The sequence below is a fragment of the Aythya marila genome, assembly GCF_965140915.1.
Source record: "Aythya marila genome assembly, chromosome: 16".
NCBI classification, from domain to species: domain Eukaryota; kingdom Metazoa; phylum Chordata; class Aves; order Anseriformes; family Anatidae; genus Aythya; species Aythya marila.
This window is the reverse complement of record NC_139057.1, coordinates 15,377,960-15,390,173: the sequence shown is the minus strand read 5'-3', so window position 1 is coordinate 15,390,173 and position 12,214 is coordinate 15,377,960. Positions and strand designations below refer to the sequence as shown.

At 38.9% G+C, this 12,214-nt stretch overlaps 1 long non-coding RNA gene across 1 annotated transcript in view; it reads right to left on the bottom strand.

The window, feature by feature from the left end:
* The window catches only part of LOC309884524, a 55,895-nt gene that overhangs the window by 21,446 nt on the left and 22,235 nt on the right, over positions 1 to 12,214 (bottom strand). Inside the window, exon 2 of the long non-coding RNA XR_014318638.1 lies at positions 305 to 413. This is a non-coding gene — a long non-coding RNA (uncharacterized lncRNA). The remainder of the gene's footprint in view (positions 1 to 304; positions 414 to 12,214) is intronic.

The window sequence follows — 12,214 nt, the reverse complement described above, 5'->3', positions numbered from 1 at the left end:
TACACTGACAATTTAACTATTTCATCATGGTTTTCTTGTTTAAACTGCAGATGACAGTTACTCCAGGAACTTGGCTCATCCACCTACATCACTGCATTCAATAAAATTGTTTTTTTCTATTTCAGGTCATTACACATATACAGAGAAAGGTGATGTGTGGACAATGGGTTTGCTGCATTGAGTATCTCAGGTTCTATTTGCAGTTACGTTCTCCTTATTCTGAGGTTTGGTGAATGGCTGACAGCACCTTAAGTCAGCACAAAATAATACCTTCTATATAGAACAAAAAGAGAAAAAAAGTTACCTTTTTGCTGGTTTTCATTCAGAGTTGAAATGATTACTTGTCAAAACTGTAGTCCTGTTGATTTTCAATAGCAGAAGCAGTGTCCAGTTCTTTGATTAAGATGAGTTCTCTGAGGAGAAAAAGCATGAGAAGGATGATACTGCTAAGTGTAAAAAATGTAAGCTGAACATCAGGAAACATTCTCAAAAGTAAGCTTGATGAAATGTTGGTCAAATCCCTTATGAGGAGTTGTTCTGATCATTTGGAACTTACAAAGCATATAATTTGAGTGAGCAAAAATGAGCTACTGAATTAGCTGTAGAAAAGAGCAGTGAAACCTATAGGTTGTACTGTTCAGTGCATTAGACAACAATTACACTAATCCCCATGGGGCTTAAAATCTACTGTAAGAAAAATTACTGCCATATTAATGTAATTTTTCTTAATTTATCATATAGGGCCACATAGATATTAGGCTAAACTCTTTACAGTTACATATCAAAAAGGTAATCCTTTCCCAAAGGAATGAATAATCCAAAAGCTTAACCAGCAATTCTTTTGGCGGGTGTTGTAGTCACTTCTTAACAGAGGAGGTTAGGTAGGCAAACAGAAAACCCAACCACCACTAACAAAAAAAAGCAGTCCTACAGAAACAAGGCTACACCTTCCAGGACGAACTCCTGAATGAACTACTTACATTATATATCCATTTCCAACTTGACTGGAAGTGAAGCTTTATCAAACACCTGATTTTTACATTTCTAAACTGACTTAAACTGTCTCCTACCTTGTACCAGTTGGTCTCGATAAAGCTATTTGCTTTAGGTCAGTTTATCTCCTGCTTGCTCCCATACTGCCAGTAATTAAAGGTAGTTAGCAGCTCCCTACCTAACATGACCAGCTGAGTTACAAATCCTTCTCCAGTCACAACCTGGAGGAAGAGCACTGCTGCTAAACAGGGCTGCTTTTTCTAAGAAGTTGAAGCTCCCTTGGAGCTCTTTCACAATCCCTTCTGGTAGTCATGATTCACCATTTGAAAAATACTTCGCCATGCCAAAATAATGACTCATTTTGCAAAATGTCAATGCCCTGCAGAGTCTGCAAAAAATAGGTCTGTTTTTAATGAATTAGAATTAAAATTAGTAATTAATGCTCGAATCAAGTGATTATTTTCTTGATCCTGCTTAAAATTAAATTTGGTTATATGCACTTTGAAGGCAATGAGCAAGGAATCATTATTATTTAATCAGGTTTAAATTACTTACATAATTACTTACATGAGTGACGTATTTTTATCTCGAGATAATTAAAAATAATTAGTATGGCTTTATCACATTTTTAATGTGCAAAAATCTAATTCACATTATTAGCAGTGCTTGAATACTTGCTTCTTTTTTGGATGGAATTTATCTGCAAATTATTGCGCCAAAGTTAATGAAGCTATCATAAGAATACATTGCTTGGAAAGAGTGATTTGGAAAGGATGCATCATTTATCTGTGATCCCATATGAACTCAGCTCTACTTTCTTTTTTTTTTTTTTTTTTTTAATAAAGTTGTGTGAAATCATAAGCAGTTTTATAGCCAGTACAACAGCTAAGGTGTCTTGCTGAAAGGAATAACAAACCTTGGGCCTTATTTCTATTGCCTATTTGGTGCAAATCAAGTGTAGTTTCCATAAATTCAGTAGAATCACAGTGCTAAACAGCACTTATAACCCAAGCACAGCAGCACAGATTTGCATTTACTAAAGTAATAGTTTTCAATTTTTTTAACAGTGTGGACCAAACGATCCCCAACAGATAGTCTACTTCTTGCCTATCTCTATGGAACAGAACCTCACAAATGATTACACACTAATAGCACAACATCAATTCAGCTATCTAAAAGACTTGTTTACATGGAAAGGAAAGATAGGAAAGTATTCGAAGTATTTTTTACCTTTTAAAGCATTCTAACTTCAAAGGACGATTTAATTGCCTTTTAAAGCAGTTTAACAGATGGAGATAAATAGGAGGAGCCAGGATAATGTAATTAGCCAGAAGTGCTTTATGGATCGCATTTATTAAAATTTCTCATTACAGAATTACACTCAGATTCTGAGATGCAGCCTAGACCACGGCTGTGGTTAGCTTTCTTTTATAAAGCGGAGCTAATTACAAAGTTCAGAACAGAAGTTTCCCAACCGTTCATTCAGTATCTTTGGGGTTTTCACACTGGACTCTTGTACCAACCAATCCTTATTCACCAACAGATCTCTAGCTTTACCAGTCAGTGTGTGCCTTGGCTCAACCTTGCAGTGGTTGATAAACATTTTCCTTCCTTTCCCACTACGGCTGTACCTCTAGTCCCGGTCCCAGCGGGGTCCAGCTCCTCGTCTGAGGGGCTGTTGGCTCTGGGTTGCCAGCAAGCACTCATCACATCTGGCTCCCCTCTGACAGTAGTTTCTGAGTAGCTTGCAATAATTTTCAAATGTATTTATCTCCATAGCATCCCCATGAAGTGTTAGTACTATTTACCCACTGTACAGACAGAAAATGAGAACAAGATCTCTCAGATGTAATTCCAACCGCATGACAATCATTTAAAAGCCAAGAACCAAATGGCACTTTTCACACAGGATGAGGATTATCAGCAACACACTTGGACCTGTGTTGCTATCTGCCAGGATTTGTTCTCCAATGATTTTAAAAATTAAGGGGTAAATAGTCTTGTGACAAAAATGCAAATGACAAAAATGATATTTTTGGTAACAAAATCTGAAGGTAGTTGAAAAGAACTGCAGAAAATGTTTATAGGAATGAGTGGCTGAAGTGATTAAATGGGAACTAAAACTCAAGTAAGTGTCATGTATTGGGCACTGAAAAAAGAATTAGATATTGGGTGTACAGTCAGGGTTTAAATTTGATACCCAAGCTCTGGAAAATCTCTGAGATTTTGTGGCCCACTCCCTGGAATCATTAGTTCTGTGCTCTGAGGCAATCGTAAGGAAACCAGAACAATAGAATTGTTAGGAAAGGAAGAGAAAACATAGCAGAAAACCTTATTAATTCCATGGCATACCTGAGAACACTACAAGAATTCTTCTTCTGGTTTAGGCCTCCAAATGCTTCTGAAGAACCTTGAGGCTGCTCGCAAGTGACAGGACTGGTGCCATGTGCAAAGTTTCCATGCGGCACCAAAGGAAATCCCTGTCACAGGAGCCAGCCTCCCCCGACCACCCAACCAGCCTCCCTTTCAAATCCTACTGACTGTTCCTCCTGCCCTTCCTCTCACTCTGTTCCACAGAAAGCTTCTTGTTAAGAAGCTCTGGGCATCTTCTCCTGTCAGGTGAGTTTCCTTTAATTATTTTTCCCCCACTAAAAAAAAAAAAAGTCAGACTCACTGTTCAGAAACTGCCTCAGCTATCAAAACCTGGTCTCAGAGTGATGAAGAAAAAGCCATAGGAGACTACTCATCTTTAGCTTCATTCCTCATTACTAGGTAGCTTTTATTCATAGCTACTCATAAAATTGTAAAATACATTAAATCTCATGGAAATATCAGTATTTAGCAGCAGTAAGTAAAAGCCCTGCTGGTTTCAAGTGAAATAATAGGCTTTTTCAGACATAAAAGTATGCAGGTGGAAAGAATTTATGACAAGTAGCCACAATACCACTTAGTATGTCTCTTTGACAAAGGTTCCAAGAAACCTCCCAAATTTCCAAGTAGTAGTGGAATTAAAGCTACAATTTCAGCATAGCTCTGTGTCAGCAACTACAGAGGCTGTGCATTTACTGCCTGGTAAATAGTTTTATGCGTGTGGAGAAATACACAGAGAAAGTAAATGACATGTCCATGTCAATATAGGGAAGGAGGGAGCAAGATTCATCTCCTCCCCAGACTGAAACCTTTCTGCTGGGCCAAGTCACCTTGCTCAAGGCACTCAGGAAGTCCCTGGTGGTCAGCACACAGGCCATGGAGGCTTTTTCTCCTCCCAGAACAGCCAAATACTAGCTGGCAGTTAAAACTGTACGTTTTTATTGCAGTTGAAGTATACTTCTGGATTCATGTTCAAGGAAAGTCATAAAAGGGCACATGCATTCTTCCAAATTAATTCTGTATTAGATGTGAATCTGATATTTGCATCATCAGAGTTTGCAAGAAGGCAGGGGGTGAGGAATTAAAATTAAAAAAAAGCTGTTAAGCAAAGAAATATCAAATATCTCTTTACAATTATGCTGTCTATATATAAAGCTGAAAGGAACACACATGAAGAATTCTAGGCTGTGTTTTCAGAGCTGCCTGGGGTAGTTGGATCCCCTAAAGAGAGAAAAGAGTAAATATTCCGTTTCCTCCTCTGGGGAAAATTGGCTGATTTTGTCAGTAGGACACTGAATCTAGTCCATCGTATTCACAGGAATAATCCATATAGCCATTGACACAAACACGCAAAATAATGAACTTTCCAAAACAAATATAAAAAAGGAACATGGCTTTTCTGTGTAGCAAGGGTGGAAGGAAGTTCACCAGACCCTATAATGACAAAACGGGTAAGGTAGTTGTAACTGCCTTGAACTAGTCCTCCCAGCAACATTATTTACTGCACTTGAGTGACACTCAAAGAGATGTGAAATTGTTTCTTACCTCTGAAAGCCAAAGGAAATGGAGGGACTCTCTCCCAGTCTCCTCCTCCAAATGAATTTTCCCGCTTATTAATATGAGTAAGAAGCAAACATGCCAGCAGTCACAGGAAATTGTTTTCAGAAAGCTATTTCTGATTGATACAACTGAACGATCACTATTAAGGGTGATTATTAAAAATGAATTTCAACGTTCATATCTTTTTGCGCATGATGCCATTCACATGATTTGTTGCATAATATCCCTCCAGCAATATTACTTTTTTTCCCTACTTGCTCATCTGGAGAAACCACAGATGATGGACTGCTAGAGAGAGTCCCCATAACCAGCTTCAAACATGTTCAGCCTCATTAGTTTTAGACATACCAGCCCATAAAAATTTTCAAACATACTGAGAGGTTCCATGTGTGTCCCAAAAACAATATATACAGCAAACTGCAATCTGTGTAGAACTACAAAATCCCTCAAAATAGATTTAAAAGACAGCACAAGCCTCTACTCCCACTCCTTTCACATGATTACAGCAGGACGACTTGAAAGCTTTCAAAGTGGTATCACCAATAACGGAGGCTGATGCTAGTAGGTGCTGAAATGTAATGTCTTTTCCATACACTCCAATTACATTAAAGTGACAAAGGTTTGAGATTGTCAAACTATTCAGTTATTGATTGGCCTTTAGATAGAGAGCATTTGTTTCCAGTTTCTCCCTTTAACCCTGTGTTCCATTAAACGCACTAGAGTTACCAGTCAGAATAAATTGCATTTTGGAAGATTAACTAAGTCAGATGGTAGGGCTAAGTGCACAATCTATTCTCTCTCGTACCAATCACTTACAGTTCATCAGCTCTTGTAATAAAAAATGAGAATGTTAAAAGTATCAGAAAAAGCAGGGTTAAAAGGGTACGTTATGTTTTAATCACCTGATTTTTTTTCCCTTTTCCACAAAACAGTGAAGAGCATGGGACTGTCAAAGAGCAGACAGAAACATTCTTTCATTTCCTGATTGAAAAATACCATAAGAGATGATTACTTCGAAAACCCTCCCAGGATGCATTTTTTCCTGTTTAACTCAGCCTTCCTCCAGGGAGAATGATCATTTGATATAAAAACTAAAATCACTGCTGAAGAATCAGTACTTAATCCTACAGGTGAGTCCCATCAACAGTACTTTGAACTAAAAATCTTTTGACTAACTCATTTAAAATGCATCTCCGCTGAAAGCAGTGAAAGTATAGTCAGTACAAGGGAAAGGAGAATTTGGTTCCCTGCATTCTGATCACCCTATATACAGCTGCTTTTGCCCTGCAGTGAGTGCTAGAGTATGATTTACTATGGTATGCTATAGAACAAAGATGAAAATATGCCAGATTGTAAAATAATATATATTTTTTTCTATTTATATTTTCTTCACAATCTTTTATCTTATATGGAAGAGATTTTTAATAAATAACTGCTTTTGTAAACCACAAAACACCATCACTTTCTACATATGAGAGAAGAGATAGGTTGGCATCTACCCACATGATTGGCATATCCTGCAACAGGCTGTACCACTGAAAGCCTTGGCTCTTGTTTAGTATTTCCCTAGACAAAACTTCTACAGAAACCAACAGATTCTGTTCATTTCACTTAGTTCCATGAAAACCCCTTATTTTGATTCTAGATGCTGCTTGGCAAAGCATTTAACATATGCTGAACTGTAAGGTCAAATGGGTTGGTTGCCTGACTAAGAGCAAGGGTACGTGGTGTACAGGGCAATAGGCTGCTGCAGCCAACAAGGAGAGGTCCAGCTGCACAGCTTTTGCCCTGTCCTGTGCCAGTTTTGGCACTCAACAGACTTTTCTGTGAGCTTATTCAACTTGCTAACTCAGCAGAAAGCCATTCAGTGGTGTGTTTCCTGTTCAGTTAGCATGCTGAATCAGCTCACAGCAAGGTTCACTGCATCAGTACAAGGAGAAAGAGGAAAGCAGGGAGAGAGGAGTGGAGGAGCAGTCTGTCCTTTCAGCAACAATGAGCTGCTGTACTGGATTCTCCATATCTTGTGCAACTTCACTCTGAGGCACTTCAGTACTCAGAGGTACTTCAGATTTTTCTGGTAGTCAGCTTCCTGGAACTCTGGACCCAGATGCTGTACCAAAGAGAAGTTTGCTTGTGGCCAGCTGATGGATGCAGACACAGGCACTTCTGACCAATTACTGTGAAGAAGGCTGCTGGCAGTGAACGACTTCACCATTGCCAGGGGCTTACTACTGCCCCTCTGCTGCAGCTCAGGGCCCACATCTGAACAAACAGTTCCAGAAGGCATTTCTCATCAGCACCAGAGTGAAGCTGGAGGGCCCACTTCATCCCACCACTGAAGGGTGGAATATGTGCTGTTTGGTAACCGTGGGCTGACTTCATGACAAGAAGCACACAGCTAACCTACCCTGTCAGCTCACCTTGTGGAGAGAGGAGCCATCACCAAAGGCAGGGTGAAAACTCTCTGGTAATACCCACCATCTTTTGGACAGAGACATGGCATTCAGTTTTATAGCTCAGGGACAGGAGGGGAAAGTTTAAGGGAGAGAAGGGGTGAGGAGGGAGAAGGAGATGAGAGGAGATGAGGGGAAAGGAAGTTCAGCTAGGTGAAGAACCCTGTGAAAAGATTATAATAATGACTCCGGTAGAAAGGAACACTGTGGAGTATACTACATGTGATGGCCCCATACTGTTTGGAGTATTAGAAAAGTAAAGTCTTGACAGTAAACTTAAAGGATGAAAACAATTATGATGAAAACCTTTGCTGTCTTCACTGGTTTCAACCTTTGACCAACAGAAAAGCAGAGTGCTGTGGAACAAAACAGGAAAACAAGTATAATCTTTCACCGACTCCCAGCTCAGCAAAGTTGGCTAGGGTTTTTTTTGAAGTGAGTTTAAAGATCAATTACTAGGTTAGAAGTGAAATCTTTTGCAAAGTCTATAATTGATGAGTTCCAGAGAGAGTTCCTTTGTTAGCTGCACCACATCAGATCAGAACATATCTTTAGATGCTGTCAATGAACCAGAAAGCAGCAAGAGGATTTCACAGGGGGAAAAGAATAATCTTATGAGTCTCTGAAATGAGTGCCCTGCTGGTCTGATGAATGTGGGTGAAATCCATGATTAAATCTGCTACCATTCGTGCTTTGCTGTCTGCTGTTGTCAGGCTTTATATTAAAGACAGGTCAAAACCTTAATCTGCATTCATCTTGCATGTCTATTGAAGATAGAAATGAAAAAAACATCAAACTTACCAGGGTCAGGTTTGATTTCTTCTAAATGAATTTCCTGGTGATAGGCTCTTTACAATCATCTGTTCTGCTGCATTTGTTTTCACATATTCTTATTTTTTTCCTGCATTATGGAACATTTGGCTAATACATATGATATAAACATGTGCTTCTTCAGGGCATAACAAAATGCTCAGAGATCATTTATTTACTAGAAATAGTTAATGGGATGAGCAGAGGCCTGCTGAGTATGTAAAAGAATGCCCATAAATTACTCTGTGCTTTTTAAGAAGTAAGAACATGAAAACCATTAAACACAAAGCCCTTTATCCTGAAAGTTCCACAGATTACATGATGAAGAGGAAAAGGCTATTGCACTTCATTGTAAATATAAATGGAAATTATGAATAAATACAATTAAGATTAAATGTTGCTCCTATTTTTATTTTTTTTTTTGAGAAGGTGTCAACTTATGGAAGAACATATTCTTGCATGCAGATGTGGAATTAGAGTTGCAGAAAGAATGTGAACAAGCACAATGAATTTAAATGTTACATCAAACGCTGTGCACGGCTGCAGGCCTCTGGTCTCATCTTTAAGGATTCTCCTAGAAAATGTAAGCCAAACTCTCAAAATGCTTAAGTCATACTTTCTACATCTGCCTCCTTACCTGTCAGTCTGTTCCAGACACTACAATATATAATGCATGTAAGCATTTAGAAGATCAATCTCTGTATTTTATGAGCTGACAGTTTCACTCCAAAGGTACTGGCATGCTTCTTTCAATTACTTCTGTCTGTGAACTCTGAGGTCACAATGAAAGCAATGTATTGGAGGACAAAAAATAAGAGATGATAATTCCAAACAAATATTTAAGCTGGTTTACATGGACGCCAGATTTTTTCTGATGAAGACTGTAGAAGCTATCACACCAAAGATTAGATTCTGAGGAAAACCAGAATGCCTTACAGAAATGATTGTTCCCAGTAAATCAAAGGAATCACTTTATCCCCTCTCACGTGAAGTAGCATGAATATTATTTAAGCGGTACAAAAGCATAAGGCATTTACTGGCAATATACAATGAGTTGAGAGGAGCCGACGACCTTCAGCTTTGTCTTTAGCTGTTCACCCGAACTGATTTTTAAGCTCATGAATAACATATTCTGAAAAGGTGACTGCAGGAAGCAAAAATAAATGTACAGATTTTACAGAAAGGGATAACACAATTTATGTTTACCTGTAACACAAAGATAGTATTGTTGACCTGTAACACAAGGGGTATTGTTGAAGAAGTCTCAGACATTTTCTAATGAAAGAATGCATAACTTGTCCTCCTTTTAAAGAACAGATAATTGACTTGTCTCTTCTCACATATGAAGCCAATGATGGAACCATGTACAAATCTCAGACTAGTCTGGACCCCTGGGACCAGGCTTCCAACCTACGATGAGTTAAGCATCCCTTTTTTCTCTGAATAGTCAGATAAATGGCCTTCAGGAAACACACGGGGACCCCATGGGAACTCCCTGCTGGCAGGGGCCAGGTGACCGCCCAGCACTGGGGAGGTATTTTGGGACTTCTGTCACGCTGGACCAGAAGATGGCGGTAACTCACTTTGTGACTCAGAAATGCACACAAGGCAGTTAGGGGCAGGGGAAGAAATACAAAAAACAGACTGCGAGAGCTAAGTAAATAAAATCACACCACTGATCATGGAAGAAATATAAATAAGCTCCTTTTCTTGTTTCTGTGGCTATTTTCTCTATTTCTTTGGTGTCTAAAAGAAAGACAAATTATTGAAAAAATATACAGCTTGCAGAGCTTTCAGCTATTTTTAGCACTAATCACATCTGCATATTACAAAAAGAACACTGCACATTTCTAGCTGGCATTCAGCAGCTGTATGCCAATGTTATTTGTGGAAACGGGCTCAAAGCTTGTACACAAGAAAGAACTGAAATACACAGAAGCAACCACCTTTCCCCAGGCACCTCCACTACAAAATGTGCAATATTCTTGTACCAGAGCTTTGACTCTAGACATGTAGCTTAGCGACACTCCTCTCAGCCCTTTTGTGTCATATTCTTCTTCTCCCATTGCAATTTTACAGATCAATCCCATCAATTATTGTGTTGTCCTTACAGTATGTCCTGGGTGTCTTCTCCAAGTCCTCTTCTGCCTCAGTTTTGGCCAATGCTTCACCCCCCTCACATTGTTCCTGGAGCTACCATTTGCTGCAAACTCCTATTCTCTGTCCTGAAAAATGCATATGCATACAAAGGAGATCTTTGGAAAATGTGTTAATTTCCCTCATTTTGCTCAGGATCTATAAATGAATATCCAGGCAGGACTGCTGAAAGATATAGTGAATCCGGTGTAGTTATTTAGTTATTAGAAGGTATTAATGATAACCACATTCCAAAACCGTATTTATTCTGGAAATGTAAGAGTTATAAATTAGTTGAATTACCATGACAGATCCCTGTGTGGTATAATTAATGCTGCCCCATTAATCTCAATCCAAAAGATATATGCTGATTTTTCTCCTACAGAGAATCTGGCAGGATGAGTGGATGAACATCACATTCCCACCTTGTCCCATCGAAAGAGTTAACATTTCAAAAGTACTGATGAACATTCCTGGCAAACAGCTCACAGAAGCTCTCATGAGAAATATTTTTTACATCAAATATTGATTACATCATTGCAAATAATATACCACAAGTTAGTCAACAATGGTGTGTCAGTGAAAGAAAAGGCAAAGGTCTTTCTGTAAATTATGTCTTGTGGATTTTAAAAGACTTCTGCAGGATAGATTACGTAAATCCGGGCTATCAGAATAGGACCTTCTTCGCATCTTTGCCACTTTAATTTCTATTGGTATGTGCAATTATTTCAGTGGTCTGGCTGAGCTCTCAGTATGATTCTGCTGTCATCTGAGTCTCGTACGAAGAGTACTTATCCCTGCCTTGCCAGTCTAAGCCTGACACCACCCCAGACAAACCAGTTCCTTGTGTTGTATTTTTTTCAGACTGCCATTACCTACTTCCATATCCCCCAGACATCTAAATTTCAGTCCCTTCAAGGTTATAGCATCTACAGTTGAAGCCCCATAGACACTACATCCTAACTCTTTTTTTTACTAGATATGTCATCCAATTCCTCACAAATTAACAACTCCAATAGCACAGCAGAATACAGAATTTCCCACACCTGGAAATCAGAATCATGCTCAATCTCAACATCTATTTCCTTCCCTTCTATCTTTCAGCTAATATTATTCCAACCTGAGCACTGGCATCAGCATATGTGTTCCTTCACTTAACTACTGCAACTTTTTCCAGATGGCTTCTAATCTTGTTGGTTGTCAACATGCAGGATTAAAATAAATAAATAAATAAATCTGTCAATAAACATAGATTCAGCTTTCTAAGTCCCTCCATAATTCTCATTCCAGTTAATGTCAGAGTAATTGCAGTTTCATATGATCAGTGTCCTAGCCCAAGTACAGCCCTCCCATCTGCATAAATATTTCCCGATCTGTCTTCTCACCTAGCCCTAGGAGATCAGTAATTGTTTTCCATTATAATTGTTTTACCATTTGGGTATTTAGCCTCAAGTTCAAGGTGTCTCTAAGTTGTCATCCATGTGAATGTTATTCTGTTTTCAGCATAATGTCCTTCCTCATTTATTCTGTCATATCTCCTTCTCCTTTCTCATTGAAGATTGCCTGTCCTTAAACTCTGTATCTGGGTAATGCAATATTACAGCCCATTTCCTGAACTGCCCGCATTTCAGTTACTCCAATTACACCAGATTTGTCTTTAAGCAGCAGATGTCCTTGCTCCTCCAATCTTGTTTGCTGTTTCATTCCCTGCCTGTTCATGCCCTCCAGCACACAAAGTATTCACCTGCTAAACAGTAAACAGAAGCTGCTCTGCCTTATTTAAGCATTTTTCAGACCTGTCTAAATGGGTGTTGTTGTGCATTTATTATGTCCGTGTCTTATATCAAATGGAAGATTTCCGCACTAGGAGGTGCTCCCCCTCCTAGGGAGAC